At 48.6% G+C, this 12,007-nt stretch overlaps 1 pseudogene across 1 annotated transcript; it reads right to left on the reverse strand.

Moving 5' to 3' along the window:
* Window positions 1–1,272: 1,272 nt before the first annotated feature.
* On the reverse strand, window positions 1,273–2,185 carry LOC145523093 (proteasome subunit alpha type-3 pseudogene; annotated as a pseudogene). Its single transcript, XR_014066344.1, has one exon. The product of XR_014066344.1 is annotated as a proteasome subunit alpha type-3 pseudogene (transcript).
* Window positions 2,186–12,007: the final 9,822 nt, after the last annotated feature.

Consider the following 12,007-nt stretch of genomic DNA (forward strand, 5'->3'; position numbering starts at 1 on the left):
GGGGACATACGTGAACTGAAGAACATGGACCAGACAGAAAACAGACATCTCCGGGGACATCTTTGAGCACAGCTATTAGTTGCTCAGTCATGTCCGACTCTTTGTAACCTCATGGACTGCAGCCCATCCGGCTCCTCTGTCCTTGGAATTCTCCAGGTAAGAATACTGGAATGGGTTGCCATTCCCTTGTCCAGGGTATCTTCCCGACCCAGGGATTGAACCCAGGTCTCCTGCATTGCAGGCAGATTCTTTACCATCTCAGCCACCAGGGTAGCCCTGAGCACAAGTGACTCAAGGCCAAGTGGGACCTTTCCTAAAGCCCTGGCATGACCCATGTGCTCCCGAACTTAGCCACAAACTCCAGGAAAGGGGGAAACCCCAGCCGGAAAGGTTGAACATCTACCATCCTAATAGAATGGAGGGTCACAATAAAAAATGAATGTTTTTTCCTCTTTGCCCACCTACATTTTTTTAAAAAGGAATTCAGTCTTGTTATGGAAACCTTAAGGAGTAGAGCTGATGCTTTACACAAGTAGAAAATTGCTCCAGGAGTAGCAACTATGGTTGTGTAAGCCACAGACAAAGCAGAGTGAGTGTCTTCCCCACACTCCACCTTCGAGCTCAAATCAGGGACTAGATACCATGGAGGTGCCCATGGTTGGCCATTCTTTACACCATCCCCAGGGTTGTACTGGAGACAGTGGTGTGCTGGCACTGGGCTCCATTGCCAGGCTTCTGCTATCCAGGGTTGATGGGAGTGGGGGGTGGGGGGCGGGAGCCCAGAGCCAGAGACCTTATAGGATCTGTGCTCCCCCCAAATTCACATGTTGAATCCTGGTGCCCAACATGATGGTCTTTGGAAGTGGGGCCTTTGAGGGAGTGATTAGGACATAAGGGTGGAGCCCTCATAAATGGAATTAATGCCCTTATAAAAGAGATGCCAGAGAGTTCCTTCACCCCTTCTGCCCTGTGAGGACACAGCAGGAAGATGACCGTCTGTGAACCAGGAAGCAGGTCCGCACCAGACACTAAGTTCACCAACACCTTGATCTTGGACTTTCAGCCTCCAGAACTGTTGTTAAAGCCACTCAGTCTATTTCTGTTATCACAGCCCAGATAGACTAAGACCATCTGGCAAGTGTGGAATTCCCCTGTGATTTGCTTACAAGAAAAGAGTGGCTTTAGCCTCTGGCCTTTTCTTTGCTCGATTTCTCTCAAGAGGAGTTTGACCTAAATACTTTTTGCACGTGGTATCCATCTTCTCGTCAATCATTTCTTTCTTTTTTTTTTTTGTTATAAGACAAAAATTTAATGAAAATTGGTATGTAATAATCCAAAGGGCTAAATAGTTACATGGGACTGTATTAGAAATTTAATATACAAGTAAATGTTACATGGTATCATCATCTGATTCATCTTCTTCCTTCAAAGATTCCTTGGCATATTTCTCTGCCTCTTCCCTTACATCTTTAGGAACTATTTCATGTCTTCCATTAGTTATTTCACCAACCCAGCTGAGCTCTAGTTCAAAAGCTTTATCCTTAACTTCATCATGTACTATGTAAATTATTTTTGCAACTTCTTTAACAACATCACGGCAGGTCATTTCTTTCATCAGAAGCTTTTCAATTTCCGTCTTTGCAGCCTGCCTCGCTTTGCCAATGGCACAGCCCCAATAACCATATGAAACACCTGACGGGTCAATCATGTAGAGTTGTGCACCGTCATTCACACTGTAAGACCCTAACATGAAACTGCAGCCAAAAGGTCTAACAGCACTGTAGAGTGTATACGTGTGTACATACATGGCCACTCTGTCTGCAAGATGTTTGAGTGGAATGTTATATCTAAAGTTAGATCTAAAGTTGGAAGCCTCTTCTCTTGCAATGTCTGCTAAAGAATGAGCATCTGCCAACAAACCTGCTACTGCCATCCCAACATGTTGATCAACATTAAAAAGTCGTTTGTGGGAACCTTCTTCATAAAGTTTAGACAGGACTAATTTTTCTACCCCAAAGACAACGCCGTCTTTACATCTGATTCCAGTAGCTGTACTACTATTTTCCACTGCCTTCATAGCATATTCAACTTGAAAAACTCTTCCATCCGGAGAGAATGTAGAAGCTGACAGATCATACCCGGTGCCGATTGAGCTCATGGTGCTAAAATCACTGGGACGCTTAGGGCTTCGTCGTCAATCATTTCTGAGGAGACTGAGAAGCAGCAGAGCTTGGGCTACATATTAAAATGCTTCTCTGAGGGGCACACCAGGTGGGCATCATGGGTGGTTTCTGCCCAGCTCTGACCAAGATCCACGTGAACTCAGTCCTTCTCTGAATGCTGGCCTGGCAAAATATCAGCAGCTGACTTCAGAGCCCACCAGGGTAAACACTGCTGCTCCCTTTTTTCCCTTCATCTTCTTACAGAGAAGTTTCTGGAAAGTAGGATTCTAGATGATGAAATCTGGAAAGAACTATAGAAGAAACTAAGGTCCCGAGGACAGACCTGCTCTGCCCACACATCTCATCTCAGTGAAGGACACTAACATCCACCAACACCCAAGCCAGAGCTCAGTCCACCATATGCAGTTCTTCCCTAGTCTTGTCAAATTCACCTGCTGAATGCATCTCATGTGTGTCCAGTTGTCCAGGGGTAGCAAATGCATAATATTAATTTCATCTAAGATAACTTCATTGAGTTAACTCTTAAAACATAAATCTAGTTTTGTCATTCTCCTTTTTAAAACTCTCCCTGACTCACCTTTCCCCAAGGTTACAGTAAAATGAATCCTTGGCATGGCCTATGATGGCTTTCACAATTTGCCTTCTCGGAGCCCCATGGCTCACCACTCCCCATCACTCTGAGTGGCACACAACAGTAGGTCCTCCGTGAAGAACAGTTGGATTGAATCACATTATCCAGGCGTATTCAGTATATCTCAGTCATTAAGTTGTGACTTTGAACTCTTGGGCCAGGTCTTCGTCCACAGAGAGGTGGAGACTCCAATACCTCCTCTTCCATGAGGCAGTCTTTCTGTGAGCCCCAGATGCCAGAAAATAAGAAAATACAGTTAATATGATCCTGGATGGAGAGGACTGGAGTTTCTCATGAGCCCACTGCTCACCAGAGCAGCTCCTCGGGGGTATTACATTTGCCACCTTCCCCTTTGTAATGAGGACTTCCCAGGTAGCACAGTGATAAGGAATCTGTCGGCCACTGCAGGAGATGCAAGAGACTTGGGCTCTAACCCTAAATTGGGAAGATCCCCTAGAGTGGGAAATGGCAACCCACTCTAGTATTCTTGACTGGAGTATCCCACGGACAGAGGAGCCTGGGGAGCTGCAGCCCACGGGGAAGCAAATAGTTGGACACAACTGAGCAACTGAACACACACACATACACCTTGGTAATGACACTTCTTCCCTGAGAAGAGCCCATGGAGAAGGATCATAGGAGACTTTTGGGAGAGAGAAGTGAGTCTGAAATGGAACTTTTCCTTGCCATCCTTTCTAAACAAGCTTTGCACTTTGGTGGGACAAAATAGACTGATGTTGGAGCTGAGATAGGAGGGAGGGAAAGCACCAGAGATCTCAGGGGAGAGTGGCTGCTAGACGGCTCAGGATGGCCCTGGGGCTTGAGTCACCTACTTCTTAGTCACCTGGCTTTTGGTCTGGGATGCAACTGGACAGTCACAAAGGTCAGTCCTTACTGATGTCTGTTTTCTTCCTTCCCTCAGATCTGCTCTGGGTTGGAGCAAGGTGTATAGAGGGCAGGGAAGTGGGGGGTGGGACACAGCTGCTGATACCAAAGCAGCAGCACAGAGAATCTCCTGGTGGTCCAGAGGTTAAGACTTCCCGCTCTCAATGCCAAGTGTGTGGGATCAAACCCTGGCTGGGGAACTAAGATCCCTGCCCCTCACTTCTACCCCCACCTCCAAAAAAGCAGCAGCACAATCAGGCTTATCAAGTTGGCTTTGTGGAGAAGGAAGCTATTAAAGGATTATGTCAACAGCTCTGAAAACTATCAACAGGAGGGGGGTGTGGGAGGGGGCAGTTCTGTTGAGGGTGACTGAAGAGTGAGCCACCCAGTCTGAACTCGGAGGTCTAGTGAGGTCCGTGTCTCACGGAAGTTTCCTTTCAGGAAACTTGCCTATACCTGCATAAGTCTACACACCCTCCTTCTGATACTGTCTGGTTTCAGTTTTGACTTTTTTTTTTTCTTTCCCAGGATCAGGAAAGTGCAAAGGGCTGGACCCTCATCAGCCCTGTGTCTGATGTTCTGGAAAAATCTCAAAGCCACTTTGATTGCTGCTGGAGATGTGAACAAGTTTCCTGAGCAATGCCATTCCCTGGACTGACACTCAGAAGAATTTGAGGGGAAGGTTTAGAAGTCCCCAAAGGGGGTCTAAGAAGTCCAGAGTCACCAAGTCAAGCACACTTCTCCTAAGACAGTCTGGGAGAAATGACTTCAGTGGCCAGGACACCCTCATTGACCAGAGGGTCTCTGGTGGATACTGTGAGTGTGTGTTTGGAGGATGGGGGCAGGGGAAGGATAATAAACTTGAAATGATGGAGCAGGGCAGGTAGAAATCAAAAGGCATTGTAATAGCAGATTCAGTGGCAGTGAAACAGAGCAGGATCTGATGGTCCTTGCCACTCCCCCCACCATGTCCTCTGCTTGCCTTTTGTCAATGGAAAAACTTTAGTTAAAGAATAATTTAATCAGAGAAATGAGAACATATAAAAACAAAGGAGAACAGCCAAAGGAGACTAAATAATAAAAATGTAGTCATGAGGCATAGTCAAGGACTTTGAGTTCTTTCTCAAGGACTATAGATAATACTCTGAGCCATATCGTGGGGGCTGTCTTATAGGTACTAGAACACCAGGTGGAGAAGTTAACTACACGGTGACCAGACTGTACCCAGGACACGACCTGTCACAATTCTGAGAACTGGCCACAAAGAAATGGGAACAAATGGATCCTGGAACTGAAGGTTAATTGTGCCTAAAACAACCAAGATGATGCTGGTCAGACCACTGATGACCAATTTGAAGATGACTGTTAGAGATGACGGTGCTGTTTCTGCATGAAGTCCCATCACCCCCCCCCCACTCTGTCTTTAAAAGCTCTCACCCCTGCTTTTTGGGGGGTGAGGGTGGAGCTGGCTTTTGCACAGATATCCTCCCCCCGACCCCACCAGTTGCCAGCATCTGAAATAAAGAAAACTCTCCTCTCTACTAACCTGGCCTGTTTATCAGTTTTTGAGTGGCAAGCAGCCAGACCCACCACACCTCTTTCAGTAAAAGTAGGTATCTGGGGCAGGCATGTTAAATTTTAGGCTGAAGGACTTCCCTGAGGGTCCAGTAGTTAGGACTCCATGCTTCCATTGAGGGGACATGGGTTCAATCCCTGGTCAAGGGACTAAGATCCTATATACCACAAGGCCCTCCCCCAAATTTTTTAGGTTTACACCAGACACTCTAAAAATGTATGTGGAAGCTCAGAAACCTGGAAAATCAGAAGTAGAGTGGCATAAAATGGCCAAGTCATGGCAGGAGCATTTCAATAAACTAGGACCCAGGCCAGGAGAACCCTCGTGTAAGAGCTTCTTGAGGGACCTGTCACTCAGGCCTGACCTTCCCTCCTGGCTCAGACATGGTGACCGGCAGCCTCACAAGGCACCCTTCTGGCAGTGAAGCCCTGACTCCCCATTGTCTCCTGAACCCAAAGGGAGTTGTTTGCATGCAACAGCCACACAGTATCCTGCTCCCCAACAAAGAAACAGCCTGGGACTCTGGACCGTCATCACACCTCCAGTAATTAGCTTAGAAAAGTGTTCTCAGGCCAGTGACCACTCTGGGAACTCAATTTGTACCCTTAGCACTTTAGATGACTTGAATGAAAAAAAACCCAACAAAATGGATTTTGGAGGGAACAAAGAAAGATGTCCTGCTGGGAGGGTGGCATTTATGCCAGATCTTGTCGGTTCAGGGAGGGATGGGGGAGATTGTGCAGTGAGGACTGGAGGGGGTGGGGCTGAAGGCACAGAGGTTACACGCCTGCTCTCTCTTCCACTGCCCAGTGTGTCCTCGTTGAAGCAGCTCCTGTTGCCATTCAAAGGATGGCTCGGTGGGGGTGTAACCAGGTCATGGTCCCAGAGGATGGCACTTTGGCTGATTTTACACTTGATGGCACACTTTCTTCCATAATTGTTTCCTGGCATGGAGATACGGAAATTGCTTCACTCAGCTCTGCATCCATGCTAAGTCCCTTCAGTCATGTCTGACCCTTTGTGACCCTGTGGACTGTAGCCCACCAGGCTTCTCTGTCCATGGGATTCTCCAGGCAAGAATACTGGAGTGGGCTGCCATGTCCTCCTCCAGGGGATCTTCCCCATCCAGGGATCAAATCCTTGTCTCTTATGTCTCCTAGTTTGGTAGGTGGGTTCTTTACCACTAGTGCCACCTGGGAAGCCCCTCACTCAGCTCTAGGCCTGGCCATGAAGATGAAACAGACACACATCCCGACTTGGGACAGTGGGAACTGCCAAGTGACTTCAGAGATCATTTGAGATGCTCTACGATACAAATGCCTGTGGATTTTTCTGCTCAGAAATATGATTTCTGCAGGACTGGAGGGCTGTTCTCTTAGACATGAGTTCTCTTAGTTCTGGCATTTCCTCTGAGTCCTTCTAACAAGCCCCAAGGCCCAGACCACTGCCTTCCTCCTTTCAGCTCTGACATCATCGAGGCAGGCTCGGGCCACTCTCTGCGCTGCAGTGCTGAATGGGGTGTCAGCTAACAGGCTGCCCTGTGCTGCTCTGTCCCTGGGGAGGCTGTGCTACAATATGAAGTCCCTGAGGGTAGGCCAACACACTGTGAGCCCTTTCCATGCCAGTGGGACAGGCCAGGGCCTCACGGAACCCCTGAGCCCTCCGAGGATGTTTTCCACAGGGCAATGAGTGCAGCCTAAACTTACCACTCAGGTCAAGTGGGGTCCTGCCTTCTAAGTAGCATCAAAGACTAAAAAGCCATCGCTGGGCTCCCAGCCAGCCTTCTCCAGACTGACCCAGATAATTCCTTCCCTGTTCCCTACTTGGCGGAGAGGGAGGGGCCTCCTTTGCATCGTGACCTTGCAGTCAGGTGGAGCCTGTGTGATGGAGAGCAAGGGGAGTAGTGACACCCAGTGGAGAAATCATCACCATCTCTCTCCAACTGGCCTGAACCCTGAACAGATCTTACCTCCCCAGCTCTGGGCTTGAGTCCTGTCCATGGTGCTGACATCCTGGAGTGGGGATGAAAGGCAAGCTGACTGGAAGGTGCCAGAAGGGCCTGACATGTGACATCTGTGGCCCCAAGGGAAGCCCACAAAGCCACTCCTGGCTCCCAAGTGCCTCTCCCAGGACCAGCCTGCTTCTCTCCGCTCTCCACAGGTACTACCTATGGAGGTGGCCCTACACAGGAAGAGGCATGTGGGGCTGATGGACAGGGCTGGGCTGGGGATGCAGAGCTACCTTCCTGCCCTTTACTCCATCAACTCACCAGCCCTATAGCTGGGGCTTTCAGAGGGAATGTCTCAAGCAGGACCACGCTCTGATCTTTGTGCCTGAAGGCCTGGGCAGTCCACTAAGGGGGCGGTCCTGGTCACTCTGAGGTCAAGCTACCGTACTGGAATTTTTCCTTCAGGCCAGGGAGTGGTGGGCTTCCCTCATGGCTCAGTTGGTAAAGAATCTGCCTGCAATACAGGAGAATCAGGTTTGACTCCGGGGTCGGGAAGATCCCTTGGAGAAGGAAATGGCAACCCACTCCAGGACTCTTGCCTGGAGAATCCCATGGACAGAGGAGCCTGGCGGGCTACAATCTGTGGGGTTGCAAAGAGTCAGACACGACTTAGTGAGCAGACCACCACCACCACCTGGGAGTGATGGGCTGAGGGTGCTGCCTGTGGCCCAGTGTCTGGATCCGGTAACTGGTTTCTTGCCCCCATATTCATTACCGGTGCCTTAGGGTCCCCCAGCTTGGTTTTCCCTTGTCAGTGGCCAACATCACTCAGCTCCTGCAGAGATGGGCTTCGTCCCCTGGAGCGGCCTCCTGCCGGCCGCCCTCCTGCCCTGCCCAGGGTGCTGGCTGGTTCCTCCTATGCAGCCAGGCTCTCAGCCATGCCTGGGCCTTGAGCAGGCTCCCTCAAGGCCCCACATCCCGGCCCTTCTTCTCACTCGGTGCCCAGTGACCGGATGGCTACCTGGACTCCATTTGCCTGATGACAGGGGCATGGTGTGAACAGACCTCACTCCCATAGCCAATCAGTGCCTCTCCTTAGATGGTAAATGGATTTGTGGTGATACAGGAGTGGGGAGCACCGTGTGTGACTGGAAATTGGCTAGAACGGGCAACAGATAGCCCTCGCTGGCTTTTATCCTCAAAGGCAGGGGAAAGCAGTAGAGGGACATGCCACAGGAGAAAGTGCCCATCCCCGAGTCCGGTGAAGACGGGGGAGGAGGCCCACCCTCCCCCAAGAAGCAGAGAAAACATCTGAGTCTGGAGAGCAAGACAGTACTGAGCACCAAGACACTCAACCCGGCGGCAGGCCCCACAGATGGCGTCCTGGGTCCCTCACGTCTCCCTGCCTCCTTTCTCTCCCACTTCACCCTTCATCCCAGAGACACCTCTTCAGGCCAACCGACAGGCCAGAGTCTCTTCTCTGGAGTCTTCACCAGGGGCCATGCCAGCAGCACCAGGGGCCAAGGGGCCTGCCCTCTGCTCAGGCCTCCGAAGACACACTTCCCCAAGGCAAGGACCCAGGAGAGCCGGGATCCCCGGCAAGCTGGGAGGAGCAGCAGCACACTCCCTGCTGTCCTGGGCTCCCGCTGGAGACGGAGCTGTCACTCACTCAGCCATCCGTCCTGTCTTCTCCATCCCATCGTCTGTGGGGCCCAATCCAGACCTCTCCTAGGATGGGCTGGAGAGTGCAAGCTCCTGGCTGAGATCCGACTGCAGACTCTGTCCCCATCAGCAGTGTTCACCATGTCAACAGAAAGATCTTTCTAACTCGCCACGTCCTGTGCCTTAAGGGAAGTGAACTTGAGGAAGAAGATGTCCTAAGAAGGGTATGAGGATGAATGAGGAATGGGATACTCTGTGTCCCTATAAACCTCTAGAGAGAAGAAAGGCTGCCTGCCCTTGTCAGCAGCATGGCTGAGGGACCCTGCACCCTTGATGTGGGCAGGCCCCGGGCACACACACAAAATGAGGCCTATGCACCCCGTGCCCACTGATGGGTTACAAATCCCGCTGACGCGCTGTGAATAAGTCGGTCCTATCATTCCACTGACACACGCACCTTCAAAACAACCTAGGAGGCAGCTTGCATGTAGGATTCTCTGTCCCCTGGGATTCTGTGCTCAAATGCACAGGCAGAACAGAGCGGGCCTCGACTCAGAGCCCCACCCCCAGCTTTCCTCACCCTGCTGAGTGGGCTTTTCATTGAAATCAGAAGTGTGAACCCATATATAATTAAGAGTGAGGGTGAATGATAAAACCTCTAGTGTTATTCGCAAAGGAGATGAAGAATCTCACATGTATTTCTGAAAAATTACTCTCCGCTGACCACATCCATGTCCTCACACCCCATGCACTTCTTACCCTGCTGTGATTGCATGGCTACCTTCCCTCCAAAAAGGTCATCAGTGACCCCAAATGTCTAATCTGCCAGCTGTGTTGTCTTCATCCTAACTAACCTCCATAGCGTTTGACCTAATTGACCATGACACTCTTTCCTCTTTTTGCTTCCATAAAGCCATTTCCCCACCCTGGTTCTTCTTTTGTCTCTGTCTCCTCCAGTCTCACAAAGCTGATGTGCTCCAAAAGCCTGCTTATGGTTCTCTTTGTGTTTTTTCTCCTCACTCTTCCCTGAATGATTTCAGTTCCATACTACCCACCCCTGAAGTGTCATCTCTAACTCTACACTCTTCTCTGATATCCAGTGTGTGTGTGTGCATGAACACATGTATTTTGTCCACTGTAGATTACACCACCCAGCATCCAACTCCTCCTTTCCTTCCTCTTCAACCAATACACACACAGCTGTGTGTAAACCAAAGACCTCTGTCATCTCTGCTTCCTTCTTCCTTGATCTTTTCATCCAGACACAAGTCCTGCCAATTACCTCTCAGGAATGTCTTTTCAACTTAAAGCACTCTTATTGGGGGGAAATTTAATTACTCGTTTCCTCTTTAAACTCATTATCTCAATTCGGATTCACGTGCACTTTCTTACCAGGACAAATGCTTTATTTTTCTTTCTTTCTGTTTTTTAAAGCCAAATATGCATAACATAAAATTTACCATTTGAACCCTTTCTGAGTATACAGTTCAGCGGCATGAAATACGTTCATACTGCTGTGCTATCCATCTCCAGAACTTTCTCATCATCCCAAGCTGAAATGGTACCCGTTCAACAGAAACTCCCCACCCCCTTGCCCCAGGCCCTAGTAATCAGTGTTCTACTTTCTCTATGGTTCTGACTATGTTAGGCCCCTCATGTAAGTGGAATCATATAATATTTGTCCTTTTGTGTCTGGCTTATTCTCAGTAGTTTTTACAATTTTTCATTATTTATTTTTAAATTTTTATTGGAGTATAGTTGCTTTACAATGCTGTGTTACTTTCTGCTGTACAACAAAAGTGAATCAGCTATAGAGATACATATATCTGCTCTTTTTTTTTACTTCCTTCCCCTTTTACTCACCACAGAGCATTGAGGAGAGTTTTCTGTGCTATATATTAGGTTATCATAAGTTATCTATTTTATCCACAGTATCAATAGTGTATATATGTCAACCCAAATCTTACAATTCAGCAGTAGCTTTTAACTGGTTTCATTATGTCTGAGGCTTCCCAGGTGGTGCAGTGGTAAAATATCTGACTGCCAGTGTAGGAGATGCAGGTTCAATCTCTGGGTTTGGAAGATCCCTTGGAGAAGGAATTGGCAATCCACTCCACTATTCTTGCCTGGAGAATTCCATGGACAGAGGAACCTGGTGGGCTCCAGTCCATGGGGACACGACTGAGCAACGAATACCCACACATACATTACGTCTTGTTTTTCTTCTCCAGCACTTTTGGTACAGTACAATCCAAATTACCTTTCTAAGACATGAAAAGACTCTTTCACACTGACTACAAAAGAAAATCCACACTCTTCAGCACGGTGGTCAAGGCCTTTCAAAACCTGGCCACCATCTACCTTTCCAGCGTCACTTCTTGCTACTCCCACACCACCAGGTAAGTCCTCCTCTGCCTTTCTCAAGTGTCCTGCACCTGCCACCTCCTCCGCTTGGAATGTCATATCCTCTCTGTCCTTCGTGCCCTCCTTCAAACCTTTGGTCTTCACTTAGCAAGCTCTACTCATCCTTTGAAGCCCAGCTTCTGTGTTTCTTCCCCGGGGAAGTTGGCCTTGACCTTCCAATACTGATCCAATCCCTCCCTCCACCATGTTACTAGATCACTGTGCACATCTGGGTTTTATGTACATTCTATTATGTCATATTTCTCATTCAAAATGCTTTAAGAAATATTGATGTCAGTCTCCCCTTTGAGCCTGTGATTTCTTTAGTAGTCGAGAACACATCCTTTCCTTTCCTTTAGGGCACTCTAGCAGGTGGGTACTCAGTAAAACGTTAACTTCAAGGAATAAATAAGCAAAACATTCATCCGTCTTTGTGGGGTTACAATTCAGCCTTCTTTTTTTTTGGCTGCAGGAAGGATCTTAGTCCTCTGATCAGAGATTGAACCCATACCCCCTGCGTTGAAAGTACAATCACTGGACCACCAGGGACGTCCCAGCCTTCTTTGATATATAAGGACACATGTGGTGGTCCCTAAAAGTCTTCTTAGATACAGGATTCTGAAACACACTTTAGAAACCCTACCATATACTGTGTAGAAGCATCTGCTCCCAATGTGAAAACCTGGAATAACAGTGGTTATCACAACAGCTGCTTATGA

Source organism: Giraffa tippelskirchi, chromosome 10, assembly GCF_054371585.1.
Source record: "Giraffa tippelskirchi isolate mGirTip1 chromosome 10, T2T-mGirTip1v1.2.pri, whole genome shotgun sequence".
In the NCBI taxonomy this organism is placed as follows: domain Eukaryota; kingdom Metazoa; phylum Chordata; class Mammalia; order Artiodactyla; family Giraffidae; genus Giraffa; species Giraffa tippelskirchi.